This window comes from Schistocerca nitens, chromosome 7 (assembly GCF_023898315.1).
Source record: "Schistocerca nitens isolate TAMUIC-IGC-003100 chromosome 7, iqSchNite1.1, whole genome shotgun sequence".
Classification (NCBI taxonomy): Eukaryota; Metazoa; Arthropoda; class Insecta; order Orthoptera; family Acrididae; genus Schistocerca; species Schistocerca nitens.
Window position 1 is genome coordinate 278,854,049 of NC_064620.1, and position 14,534 is coordinate 278,868,582.

The 14,534-nt window shown below is 37.5% G+C and overlaps 1 non-coding gene across 1 annotated transcript; it reads right to left on the reverse strand.

Annotated features, from left to right (window-relative positions):
* Positions 1-8,949: 8,949 nt before the first annotated feature.
* On the reverse strand, positions 8,950-9,021 carry Trnac-gca (transfer RNA cysteine (anticodon GCA)). The gene has a single exon. It is a non-coding gene; the product is annotated as a tRNA-Cys (tRNA).
* Between the last annotated feature and the right edge of the window lie 5,513 nt (positions 9,022-14,534).

Sequence of the window (14,534 nt, forward strand, 5' to 3'; positions counted from 1 at the left end):
GGTGAATTGTGCTGAGGAAAAGGGATGTCAAACAGTGATTGATGGCATGTCATCAGTTTGTGCATGTACACAATTAGTATTTTAACAAAGTTTAGGTTTTCATGTGCCAAGCCACTGAGGCAATCTCTAGCCATGATATCTTTTCAGATATTAGCAGTCATGTCTGACAAAGAATTCGTAGAAAGCCTCTCAACAAGAATGATAGTGATGTGGTTATTGCAATACCTGTGAACAAATGTTTGGGCAGTTTTTATTTGGAGAAATTTGAGTAAAACAGTAGAAGGAAGGCACCAAGGAAACAATCAGTTCACGTAATTCTGAAGATTTCGTGGTGAACCATCTAAAGATTGACACCACAATTCACTGGACTGGAAGAACGATCTAGTTCATTAAAACCTTCATTAGTTGGAAGGAAACAATCAGTTCACGTAATTCTGAAGAATTCGTGGTGAACCATCTAAAGATTGACACCACAATTCACTGGACTGAGAAATGCGTGTTTGATTTTATAACTTGTCATAAATCTATGGAATATCATACTTGCTTATTCGTCCCTGATTTCGTTCAAAACACAGACAAGGAAAGAATTTCAAGATGATGAAGGGTAAGCATTTCACAAGATTCTGTGTGTGGTAATACATGGTTGAGCAGTGCAATTCGAAATGTGAGTACTGTCAAAATGGATAAGTGGAGGTCAATCACGTGCTTGTTGCACTATGTAATATAAAAGATTGCCGTTTGATTAAACACATTCTCATCAAATCTCAGTTAAATTGCAAAACATTTTACTAGCTGTGTTCACTTAATTTTTTAGAAAAGACACCATAGTTTGTGTAGACACCTGGAATATTTCCATAACACTGACTGTTACCTTAAAACTCATTATAAAAATCCTCTGAGATACTTTGACCTTAATATATTTTTCTTTGTGGGAAGTCAGTGTCATTTTCTATAATAACTAAACTCTTGCTAATACGGCCCTCAGTAATCCGGCACACTTCCAGCTTCTAGTTGTTCAACAGGATATGACGCCTTCAATAATGAAATTTCGTCTGCAACATTGTTGTTAGTTAGTTATAATGTTCAACATTCCTGTAAACTTTGAAATTGTGGCTCTTTTCATTATCATGGCTTCTAAAAGGAAACCCATTATGCTTAACCTAAAGCAGCAACTCGATATTAGACATAAACTGAAGTGATGTTCTTCGCAGAAAATCATTGTTGCTGGCTACAGTGTTGGACGAGCAACTATTAATGACAAAACTTCAGCAGAAAAGAGGTAATCATAAGCTCACAGGAAAGTTCCGATGAAACTGGTGACGAAGAGGACATAGGAGGAGAGAACATGAGGATATCTCAGACTGCTGGTGCTGAAGCTGGAGACGGCATCCTGGAGTACATTATGCAACATTATGCATGGCAGGACTTATGAAATGCTTGTAAAGCCATTGTGTGATGAAGCGTACTGCAGTCGCATATCATCATGGAGACAATCAAAATTTTGGGACATGTTTTGTAGTGAATGACAAGTGATACTAATATGCATGTAGACACTCAAGAACTAAGTTTGTTGTACAAGTGAATGTATCTTTTGATTTGGTAAAGTATGATCCCTATGTGTTTATGCTAAATTTTAGACACTCTCAACAATCCGGCACGTCCTCTAATCTGGCACACATATGTGCTAGGAATGGCCAGTTTAGCAAGAGTCTAGTGTATATGTATTGGACGCATTACTTTTTAAGCTTAAGCATTGTATTCTGGCATTGTTTATTTTGCCCATCCTGGCGGACTGAAGTAGTTGGTGACGCAGTTATTCAAAATTTTTAAGTAATTTTAACAAAAGTGATTTCTAAATGTTGATGCAGTAGCCTATGTAAAACTCAGACTGTATGTAAGAAATAGACTCTCATCGAAAGCAAAACCAACAGCAGATGCAACAGAACTTAGTCATAAATTTCATGCAGGTAGGTATTATTGAAGTTGTTGGCCATTGGACAACTGAGCTGAGCACTAATATATTGCATTCATGGTCCATATCGAAGGTTGGAGCAGTTGGAAGAGCAGTTGAACGGAATGGATAGTGTCTTGAAAGGAGGATGTAAGATGAACATCAACAAAAGCAAAACGAGGATAATGGAATGTAGTCGAATTAAATCGGGTGATGCTGAGAGTATTAGATTAGGAAATGCAACACTTAAAGTAGTAAAGGAGTTTTGCTATTTGGTGAGAAAAATAACTGATGATGGTCGAAGTAGAGAGGATATAAAACATAGACTGGCAATGGCAAGGAAAGCGTTTCTGAAGAAGAGAAATTTGTTAACATCGAGTATAGATTCAAGTGTCAGGAAATCGTTTCTGAAAGTATTTGTATGGAGTGTAGCCATGTATGGAAGTGAAACATGGACGATAACTAGTTTGGACAAGAAGAGAATAGAAGCTTTCGAAATATGGTGCTACAGAAGAATGCTGAAGACTAATGAGGAGGTATTGAATAGGATTGGGGAGAAGAGGAGCTTGTGGCACAACTTGACAAGAAGGGACCGATTGGTAGGACATGTTCTGAGGCATCAAGGGATCACAAATTTAGCATTGGAGGGCAGCGTGGAGGGTAAAAATCGTAGAGGGAGACCAAGAGATGAATACAATAAGCAGATTCAGAAGGATGTAGGTTGCAATAAGTACTGGGAGATGAAGAACCTTGCACAGGATAGGGTAGCATGGAGAGCTGCATCAAACCAGTCTCAGGACTGAAGACCACAACAACAACAACAACATCAAAGGTTGAGTTACAAGAGTTGACTTATCTGCTGGAAGTGTGTTTGGTTTTTTAGAGCCATACCAATTACAAAATTGAGAGCAATCGAAATAGAATGGTTTTCTGGCAAAATTTTGATGTGGTCTGAAAATGTATAACGCATCTTGCTGGTAAGAATAATGGTAGCTAGGCATAATAAAAATCACAGAGCAATTAATGAAGTGTGATTGGAAAAATTTTGCCACGTACCATTACATATTGTCGTATCAGCAGATGAAGAAGCCAAGTCTTTGAAAAGTTAACAGAAATGTAACTCTTGTGGAGGCAAGTTTGGCTCCTAGAGAGCACAATTAGATGTAAGGACTGTAGTAGAAGGAATGAACACAGTTTTTATTACCAGAATAGAAGTCTACAACTCAGACATACTGTCAGTCCAAAAAGTTTCGAGACTGGATTAATAAAAAACAGAAATGTTAAGATAGTGGTTTTAATGCTTCAGATGTTCTGCATAGTCTCCCCCCACATGATTACAATGCACAGAACATTGAACCATTTGAAACTGTCAGATGTCCTTCTTTGGGATATTGTACAACTCACCTGCCACAACAGGCTTGAATGTAATTGGATAGATAAAAAACCTACTCAACAAGTGATGTCAGGAGAACACACTTATGTTGTTTTGTGGCCCTCAGTCCAGAAACTGGGTTGATGCAGCTCTCCATGCTACTCTGTCCTGTGCAACCAATGAAATCAAAGCAACAAAGAACCCAAGAGCCTTCATACATAAGTTAAAAAAATATCTCTTGGACCATTGCTTTTATGCAGTTGATCATTTTTTTGAAAGGTTAAAAATGTAAAAAATATGATAAATGTTCAATTAGGTCTGAAAATTATATACTGTGCATGTCTATGAAATTCACTGGACTATTTTACTATTACATTTGTATTGGCTGTTTGTATTTTACCATACAACATTTGCATTTACTGTTTTGTTAAAGATAGCTAACTTCCTCATTGCAAAATGATGTAAAATCAATTTATTAAATATTACCTGCAAATATGTTCCCTTGACCTATCCAATATCGTATGTAAAATCTTACATCTCTTTGATTTGTATTAACTGTTTTGTTGAAGATAGATAATTTCCTTGCTACAAAATAATGTAAACATCAATTTGTAAAAATTACTGTAAATAGCTCTCTTGACCTATCCAATATCATATGTACAGCTGTACAATACTATGATTGCCTGGATCAATAAAAATACAATACAATACAAGTTACGACTGCAACCTACATCCTTCAGAGTCTGCTTAGTGTATTCATCCCCTTGGTCTCCCTCTACAATTTTTACCCTCCACGCTTCCCTCCAATACTAAATTGGTGATGCCTTGAAGTCTCAGAATGTGTCCTGCCAAGTGATCCCTTCTAGTCAAGTTGTGCCACAAATTCCTCTTCTCCCCAATCTAATCATCAGCATTCTTCTGCAGCACTACATTTTGCAAGCTTCTAATCTCTTCTTGTCTGAACTATTTAGCATCCATGTTTCACTTCCATACAAATACTTTCAGAAAAGACTTCCTGGCACCTAAATCAATACTCAATGTTAACAAATTTATCTTCTTCAGAAACGCTTTCCTTGCCATAGCCAGTCTACATTTTAAGTCCTCTCTACTTTGACCATCATCAATTATTTTGCTCGCCAAATAGTAAAGCTCATTTACTACTTTAAGTCCCTCATTTCCTAATGTAATTCCTTCAGCATCACTATTCATTATCCTTATTTTGCTTTTGTTGATGTTCATCTTATATTCTCCTTTCAAGACACTGTCCATTCCGTTCAATTGCAGTTCCAGATCCTTTGCTGTCTCTGACAGAATTAAAATGTCATCGGCGAACCTCAAAGTTTTTATTTCTTCTCCATGGATTTTAATTCCTACTCCAAATTTTTCTTTTGTTTCCTTTACTGCTTGTTCAGTATAGAGATTGAATAACATTGGAGATATGCTACAACCCTGTCTCACTCCCTTCCCAACCACTGCTTCCCTTTCACGCCCCTCGACTCTTATAACTGCCATCTGCTTTCTGTACAAATTGTAAATAGCCTTTCGCTCCCTGTATTTGACCTCTGCCACTTTCAGAATTTGAAACAGAGTATTGCAGTCAACATCGTCAAAAGCTTTCTCCAAGTCTACGAGGTCAGTTTTTTGTCCCATTTTTCGTCCACTCATCTTGATCAACCAGGAGTAAAATACTTTGCGAGATGTGTGCCCATAGAATCCGAATTTCTCTATTACTTAACACAATCTACAGTGATCAATATGCTATCTTGCCTGACAGTCACAAGTACGTTTCCTCGCTTCTTATCTGCTAGTCACGAAAGTATCCTAGCCCAGTTTCCTTTTCATAATCCAGCGTCATTTGCAGCATAAGTCTACTAATTTTTGTTTTACTTAAAACTGTGTAAAAGATGGAATGCACCAGTATGTTTGCGTTGTTGTCACTTTGATCTTTAATATTGTGCTCCGATCTATAGCCTTAATTTCTTCTTACCATTTTTTGGCCTTAGTATTACCTACACAAGCAGTGTCTCTGCTGTTAGTTTTCTGTACGATTTCCTACTGAAAGTACATCTTTAGGTCGCGATGTTCGTACAAATTGTTACTTTCCCGTTCCGTGGATATACGAGTAAATAGCTTCCATCGTGAGGAGTTCTCCCAATGCGAAAAGGACCGTTATACATCAGTTGCCATTTATTATTCTTCTTTTTAATGGTTGTTTACAGTGTGTCTTTAGCAGTGCTCTTTACCCCAACAGAAAATTGATTGCTTGTCATAATGAATCTTTCGCACCTTGGCACTTTCTGTTAAAGATGTCAATACTTGCCTTATCTTTTCTTCAAGGGATACTTTCTCCCTAGGCATATGCGAAATCGGTGTAACTCACTCGTTCTCCTCCCTGTTTTAGCGCTTTAGATCTGATGGTGTTTACGGTGTACTATACAGTGGAATGTTGTTAACGATTTGCTTAAACATGCCCTGTTTGACGTATTCGTAGGCACCGAATGTGCGTTATCGGTGTCCTCGATATATTCACCGTTGGATTTGGGTTTCCCCATTCCGGATTTGGCGGATTCGATTGTTGGTAAGTGTTCCTTCCCTGATTAAACTGTAGCTGGTTTCCCTGGCGGTATTGTTACTGTGGGTTCTGAAAATTTCTATTCGTATTGTATTGTTAGTTGCTATTTGACGGTGGTCCACACTGACTCCTATTGTTCTGATCATTCCAGTTGCCGTTGCGATGGTTCGAATAACCTGTCATCAGCCCTAAGTCTCCTTTTATGATTCGGAGAGCTGCCGCTGGCCGGGCCTCCACTGACATGGGCACCACCTGCTGTGTGTCAACAAACGTGAGACGAGCATCATGTGCTAGCCCGTGATTGTTGCCGTTATACTGCGGCCGGGTGGGCGCAGCCTGTCCTCCGCCCCCACTATTACGATCCCCATTCTGGTTATTATTGCTATTACTAACCTTCATATCTTCGTTTATAAGGTCAATAGAATAGAGGACCGATAAAAAGTACTCGTTAAGTTTCCTGGGGCCTGTATCAGTTTTTCTCTAATGTGAAATGGAAGTTTCCTTCCAAACTGTGTAGATTATCACTAAGAGCCACGGGTTCATCCCAGAAACAAGTCTTATTTATGTACTTCTCTAAATATTTTCTTAATGTTTCCTGCCTTATGTTGTATGTCTCTGGACTTAATACTTGTATTCTTAATCGTTCCTGCACACAGCGCGACCAGTGTTTTGCAAGAAATGCATTTTAGAATTGTGCTAATGTGTGACAGCTCTCTGCCGTCTCGGATGCCCCAAGCACCGCCTCACCTTGTATAAAACCTAATACATACTGGATCATTTGTTCAGACCAAGCTGTAGGCAACACGCTTCTAAAAGCTTTTAGAAAAATAACTGGATGAATAGATTTCTTGTCCGTTTTTTAAGAAGTCTTTCTTTCTTCTAGTATAACTGATGAAAGTGTGGTGTCTGCCACCATGTTTGCGCTAGCTGCTGTGGTTCTTCCTTTTAGGTATATCCTGTGTAAGTGTTCTTTGTACCTGTCCTAACTCAGTTTGTATCTTCAATACTGACTTTCACTGCTCTGTGTACAAAATGGTAATTGCTCAACAGCCTTCTGTAACGCTGTCTCTAACCATTTATCTGTTAAGTCTTTCTCTATAAAAGAATCGTCTAGTTGTCTGACTACCTGTTGAACTGTGTGGACTGTCAGTTTTTTAATCTGTTGTGACATATCTCGTATGTAGTTTTTAGTGTTGAAATGACGTTAGTTATTTCTTTCTAAGTCGCCGCTCATCACTACAGTGACTTAATTCGCAACGTGTTTTCAGAGCGTACTGCATCTGAGTAAAATTACCAACATCGTTAGTCAAAACCTGTGATCTTGCTGAAGTGTTGTCAAGTCGTTGATTGTTTTCTTCAAGTCTTTTATCAAGTTTTTGATTGTTTTCGTCAAGTTTTAGATTGTGTAAATCTTTTGTCCTTTGATATACGGTAGGGTAGGTGTAGCTTTTGCTACTTCGGAACTAGCATTGCTCACCGACTGTGATGTCATTTGGTTGCGCGACAACACGGCTATACCGTTATCCCGCAACATTTTCAACGTTAGTCTCGGGTGTCATAGGTAAATAAAGTGTTTTCCTGTGAACTTTCCGTAGTTGTTGTTTCAAACTTAGTTTTAAACGTAACAGCGTGTCTGTATTTCCGAAATTAAGTAACCTCCTCTTTCTTAGTCGTCTTACGTTCACTATGAAAACTGTTCACATATGACGTTCAGCTGTAAGCCCCCTGTTAGCAAAAAACATTTCTTCGCAAAACAATTGCACGCTACTGCAAGAATGTTTCCGCCATATTGTAAAACATTTACGTAATGAAAAATTACTATGAAAATAATAAATTTTGAAACTACCAGAAAAGAAACAAATTCTATGTGTAGCACACAATGGGTCTCGTAAAAAATCAGTACTATTCCCACATTTAACATTAACAAGCGCTACGAATGAGTACAGACGTTCTTTACTTGATGAGCCGTTTTGTTGCCGCCGGGGAAAATATTTCAATATCTGATTTTTCCAGATTTTTCTGTTCTAGTTTCACGGTCTCAGTATTTTGGAGAATATTTCCTTATTGTTAGTTTGCTCAGCGTCTCGCGCGCGGTTCCACACAGTATGAAACAAACATTTATGTAACTATAGTATTGCTGCTTTTTACTTACGTATATAACAAGTCTGGTAAATGTGTATAGGTTTACGTTGTGTGAACGGTCGCCAGAGTAAAATCCTCTTCTGTGCGATTTGCCTTCACTGGTGAGCATAGAAAAATTGTTGACTGGTTAGTGAGAGAAACATAATTTAATAATTTTGAGAATCAGATATGCCCACAATTTGAGGATTATTCTCGGTGAAATCGTTAGTCGCAGCACACAGATTTACATTAGCGAGAGATGAACGAACTGGTTATTTCCTACTGCCATACTTCATTTTTGTGGTTAGTTTTACGATCTGGGAAGGAAAAATAAAGTTTTACTTTTATGTTTTGACTGTGAAATCGGAAAGTTAAAAACTTGAAAGACCCTCTTGAAAAGGGTGAGAATAATTCTCTTAATTTTTTACTTTTTTTTTTACAAGCTGCCATTTTGAAACAGTCCGAACCAGCCAATAGATCCTGATTTTGCCATTATTTGGACACCAAATGGTGGTCTGTGTAAAGTAAAAATGATGTGAAGTATTGGGTGAAAATTGTAGCCGAATAATATTGGAGGATGAGCAATGGGTCTTTTTTAATGTATTTCTCTCTCTGCTGGCGTACATATACAGAATAATCTATAAGTAATTATCCTAATCATTAGTAAGAGTAGTGCAGTTCAAGTCATAATTTGTTTGTTAATATACTTTACAGAAGTAGCTTCTGGCTGTTGATTTAGAACTTTACACATTCTTCATCCCAGAATGTGATTTAGAACTTCACACATTCTTCATCCCAGAATGCTCTCGGAACACAGTGACAAGTCTTTACGGTCGTGTGCCTTTCTGTAAATGGTACACTTATCGATTACTTGCAGTAATTGCAGTTGATTTACTTCTCGAATTAACGGATAACCGAAGGTAAAAAAATTGAAGGGGGCACCCGGGTTTGAACCGGGGACCTCTCGATCTGCAGTCGAATGCTCTACCACTGAGCTATACCCCCGCGTTCACTCATCATGCTACTTTATGGCATTTACTACTCTATTCGGGAACTTTATATAACATATTTTTACACGTAATACCTACAAATGGTTGTGACTTCGTAATATTGAAAGATAGCTGTGGGCATATTTTACAATTGCAGGATGAATGTGCGATAACTATACATCTGGGAAAGAAAGTACAGAACCAGCGTTTCTTATCTATATTTTGATAGATGCATCGGGATTACAAAGTCATCGTGTAATACCATAGAGTAAATATTTACTCTATGTGTAATACGCATAATCAATTTTCTCTCTCTGTCAGAGTACGATGATCAGTTAACATTTATTATCAGGTTGCAGGGGGCGATTCTAGAAGTCGGTCAAAGGGGTGGGGTTGAGGGCGTTTGGGGGGGGGGGGGGGAGAATGGAATATCGCTTAACAAAAGGAACAAATTGCTAAAAATTGGTGTTGCTAAAAGTAGTTTTTGGTAACTGTTTTGGAGTTCAGGATAAAAAATGTGCATTAATAAATAATAAGACGCCCATTTTAAGTTAAATGATACTTATTGGTAGATAGTAAGCTATTTGCCGATGGGATTCTTTTGTTAAAATGTCTTTGAAATATATTGCAACCTATATTGCTTCATAATTATAAAAAAATGATTGAATATGTTGGAGAAGAATTAGAAAACTACAAAGTAATAAATGAAAAAGGAAAATTCAAGAAGAATTTGCGAAACACAGACTGGAAAAATGCCTACAGAATACACTTGGAGTTAATGAAAATTACAATGGTGGTCTGACTATGAGGAGGGAGGGGTAATTTTTAATAAAATCCCAAACAAGGCCAAAATATATTTAAATATTGAATAAGTAAGAGGAAATACATACGCAAAGTATAAACATAAGTACCTACTTACATATTATCAGGTCATGACAAATGTTGATGAATTTGCTAAGAATTTTTAAAATTTTTGTAAAACGTTGCACGGACATTAAATTCTTTCTTTAGGCTGTTTTAGAGCAAATAACACTTCGCTGTGAAATCGAAATATATTACAAAGTGTAGATAATGATGTTTTACAAACAGATAATGGTTTGTCAAAAAGTAAAATAAAAATTATTTCTTTATCCACTGAAAAATTGGCTATAATTTCAGCCGCTATAGAAACGCCATATATAACATTCATTTGAAAACGACCATCCATTTATGATCGCAGTGGTACCTGTCTGTTCTCTACTGTGAGCATACAGACTGCACAGAGGGTTGGGGGGGGGGGGGGGGGAGATACTATTAATGAACGTGTAGGCCATCTAACGTGTAGGCCATGATCTTCATGGTCTGTAGCCGGAATAATCTAGCTAATTTTTATTTTATTTATTTTTTAGTGCAAGGAATTCGCCGTCTGGCTCTCAGAAAAGAAAGCAAAGATTGTAGAGGCTATTTCACTCACTGGACCTTTCATCCAAATACCGTCCCGCGCGCGGAGAAAATAAAGATTACAAAAATTGAGGAATCAGGCTGCTTTGGCTCCGGTGGACAGAAAACTACTGGTGTTGCGACTACCGACAGAGGAGAAAACCCTGATGTGTGTGATATTAACGGCGACTTTCAAGTAAGTGACACGGAAAAAAGGTGATAAAAATAGTAGTGATGAGAAGATTTCTGAGAATGTATTTCAGATGCATCAATCTATCTTTGACTCCTCTTCTTCCGTGGATACGAGATCTGCAGTAAGCTTGCTCTTTCCAGTATAATACTCGTTTATGATTTTACCTTTATGAGCTACATCAACTTTCGGTACACAGAACTGGAGGAAGTAAATTTAGTCCAACAAAGTATACAGTCTCCAGAATGACTTTGGATAAAGGAGTCGCAAAACTGAAAACCCCAAATAAATTTTTGGTAATGAAACGAACTGCGATTATAGATAATACCGTTACTTGTGGCACTAAAATATGCGATGATATGGAGATTAACATTGACCTACCAGGAAGACAGTGAATGAAACAATTGCAGCTGAACTAGCTCATGTTGCTGGTCTATCGATTCAAGAAGTAGTTCGTCGATCAATGTTTGAGGGTGTCGACTTCTTTGTACAGAAACTGTCATAACGATATACGGGCTTGAAGGAAATCACCAAAATCTTTCAAATAGTTGAAACAAAATGTATGCTTGAAGCTAGTGATGAAGCTCTGCCTGGAGAATCTGATAGTAATTTGCAATGAATTTGATAAGGTGCGAATGCTGTAAGAAATATAATGGTGTCGTAGGCATCTTTTAAAAACAGATATGCCAGCAATATGAGTGTGTCCATTTGCTGCTAGATGGACAACCCAAGAAATACTTATATTCATAATGAAATGGGATCTCAGTGAATCATTACCCTGCTGCACATCACTTATAACCCAATACTTTTTGACCATTTGTCTCAGTCGCATCATTCGAGAGAGAAGATAAAGAATTATCTTCGCTCTATGATTAATCAAGATCGACTTGGCTAGCGAATCTGTCTGCAAGAAAAGTTTTAGACTGATTAGATTTCAACAACATGATTCAGAATTTCAGTAAAGTAAAGGCACGAAAACATGTACTATAGTAATATCAATAATAACTACTGTCTCATACTAAGGCTTAGAAACTAACCGATATTATAACTGTACGAGCTTTGTTTCCATACAAATAAATAAAAGGAAATTTTTGGTTGTATTCTTTACCATTTCGTTGCACTGTACTTAGTGGCTGCTGTACTAAATGCTACGTATTCGAAGTTTCTCACCTATAACTTTAAGTATGTATTTTACCATTACAGGACACACACACACACACACGTTATAAATACTTGATTTTTTTGTCTGGCATTACGTCTGCATTATTCATTTTTTGAAAAATGTACACCATAAATACATCAATTTCTAAGCAGATTGGGACCTCATTTAGATACGCCGTCCCGGGCCTCCGGCGTGTTTAATCCGCCACTGGAAAATTACACGGTAATGTACTGTGTACATTTTTATACTCCTCCTTCTACAAACACTGGAAAAAAGTCAACAGGAGCTTCCAATCACAATAAGATCATTATTTGAAGAAAAAAAATAAACTCCTCCAGCAACGAAATAAAAAATGCCTGTCACGCTGAAAACTGTTTTCCTTAGATGTTATCCGATGAAATCAAATTAAATTCATGTAAATCCTATGTTACAAATGGAATCGCAACAGAACCAAGAGATGGTCCTACTTACCATCAAGGAACACTTACGATGAGAGAATTTGGTCAAATTACGAACTGTAGTGTGAAATTCTAAATGCAGTTACCAGAGCATCAAAATATATGTACGTTCAAAGAAAAAATAATGGATCTTTGAACTCCCCCTTCAGTAAGCATAGGAAAAATGTCAACCGGATCTCTCAGTCACAGTAAGATGACTATTTCAAGAAAAAATAAAACCAGAGTATGCTGATAAAATAGCTCCATATTTAGCAATTATATACAACCACTGACTCACAGAAAGAACCCTTACCTAAAGATTGGAAAATTGCTCAAGTGACACCAACACCCAAAAAGGGAAGTAGGAGTAATCCGCTGAATTATAGGCCTATATCACGAACGTCGATTTGCAGTAGGGATTTGGAACATATACTGTATTCGAACATTATGAAGTACCACGAAGAATTGACACACAGTCAGCACGGTTTCAGAAAATATCGCTCTCATGAAGTAATAAGTGCTGTCGACAGGGGATGTCAAGTTGATTCCATATTTTTAGATTTCCAGAAAGCTTTTGACACCGTTCCTCACAAGCGTCTTCTAACCAAACTGCGTGCCAACAGAGTATCGCCTCAGTTGTGCGACTGGATTCGTGATTTCCTGTCAGAAAGGTCACTGTTCGTATTAATAGACGGAAAGTCATCGAGTAAAACAGAAGTAACATCCGGCGTTCCCCAAGGAAGTGTTGTAGGCCCTCTGTTGTTCCTGATCTATATTAACGACATTGGAGACAATCTGAGTAGCCGTATTTGATTGTTTGCAGATGATGATATCATTTACCGTCTTGTAAAGTCATCATATGATCAAAACGACTTGCAAAATGATTTAGATAAGATATCTGTATGGTGCGAAAAGTGGCAATTGACCCTGAATAAAGAAAAGTGTGAAGTTATTCACATGAGTACTAAAAAAAAATCCGCCAAATTTCGATTATGTGATAAATCACACAAATCTGGAGGCTGTGAATTCAACTAAATACTTGGGGACTACAATTAGAAATAACCGAAGTTGGAACGATCACATAGATAATATTGTGGGTAGAGCAAACCAAAGACTGCGATTCATTGGCAGAACACTTAGAAGGTGCAACAGGTCTACTAAAGAGACTGCTTACTTCACGCTTGTCCGCCCTATTCTGGAATATTGCTGTGCGGTGTGGGATCCGCATCAGGTGGGACTGACGGATGACATCGAAAAAGTACAAAGAAGGGCAGCTCGTTTTGTATTATCGCGAAATAGGGGAGATAGTGTCACAGACATGATATGTGAATTGGAGTGGCAATCATTAAAACAAAGGCGTTTTTCGTTGCGACGGGATCTCCTCATGAAATTTCAATCACTAGTTTTCTCCTGCGATTTTGAAAACATTATATTGGCACCACCTACAAAGGGAGAAATGATCATCACGATAAAATAAGAGAAATTAGGGCTCGCACAGAAAAATTTCAAGTGCTCGTTTTTCCCGCGTGCCGTTCGAGAGTGGAACGGTAGAGAGACAGCTTGAAGGTGGGTCGTTGAACCCTCTGCCAGGCACTTTATTGTGAATAGCAGATTAATCACGTAGGCGTAGATGTACTCCTGGTACTAAATAAAAGCTGTCTCGATCACAGTAAAAATGATACAGTGAAAAGAAGACATTATTTTAAAGATATATAATGAAGTGATCAAAGACAGCATCAAAAATGCATACTCTTTTAATAACTTTTATTCTGCTAGTAACAGACAACTTACGTCTGAACACTTCCCTACGAGGACTTGATATCCTACAGTTTTTAAGGAAAACCTCCCAAAACAAGTTTGCTAAAATTCAGTTTGATCCTAGATATCTAGAAAGAGGTTTTCATGCAGTTTTCCCTTAAGGGAAACTGAACGTGAAAAGGAACTATTTTCATATCATACAGGGAGAGTAAATTCTCTTGATTTACTGTATAACACTGAAGTAGTCAACAGTGAATGCTGTTAAGTAAAGCAAAACCAGAAAAAATTGTATTTATCTACAATTCGTCTAAAAGATGAACTTGCGAAGCTAGTTTAATTTTCGGTACCATTATCTGGGTCTTAAGGCATCTAATATCACTCAAACTGTAGCAGGTTTCTCTCAACATCCTTAGAAATACAGGGTGTTTATAAATGAATATCGGGCTTTTAACGCTTTATGGTATTTATTACATTAAACTTACGGTTATAAATGATATGTCAAATGAAAGAGCAACTCAAACAGTTTTGCCAAGAACCTTATAAATGTTCAATTTGAGCACCAT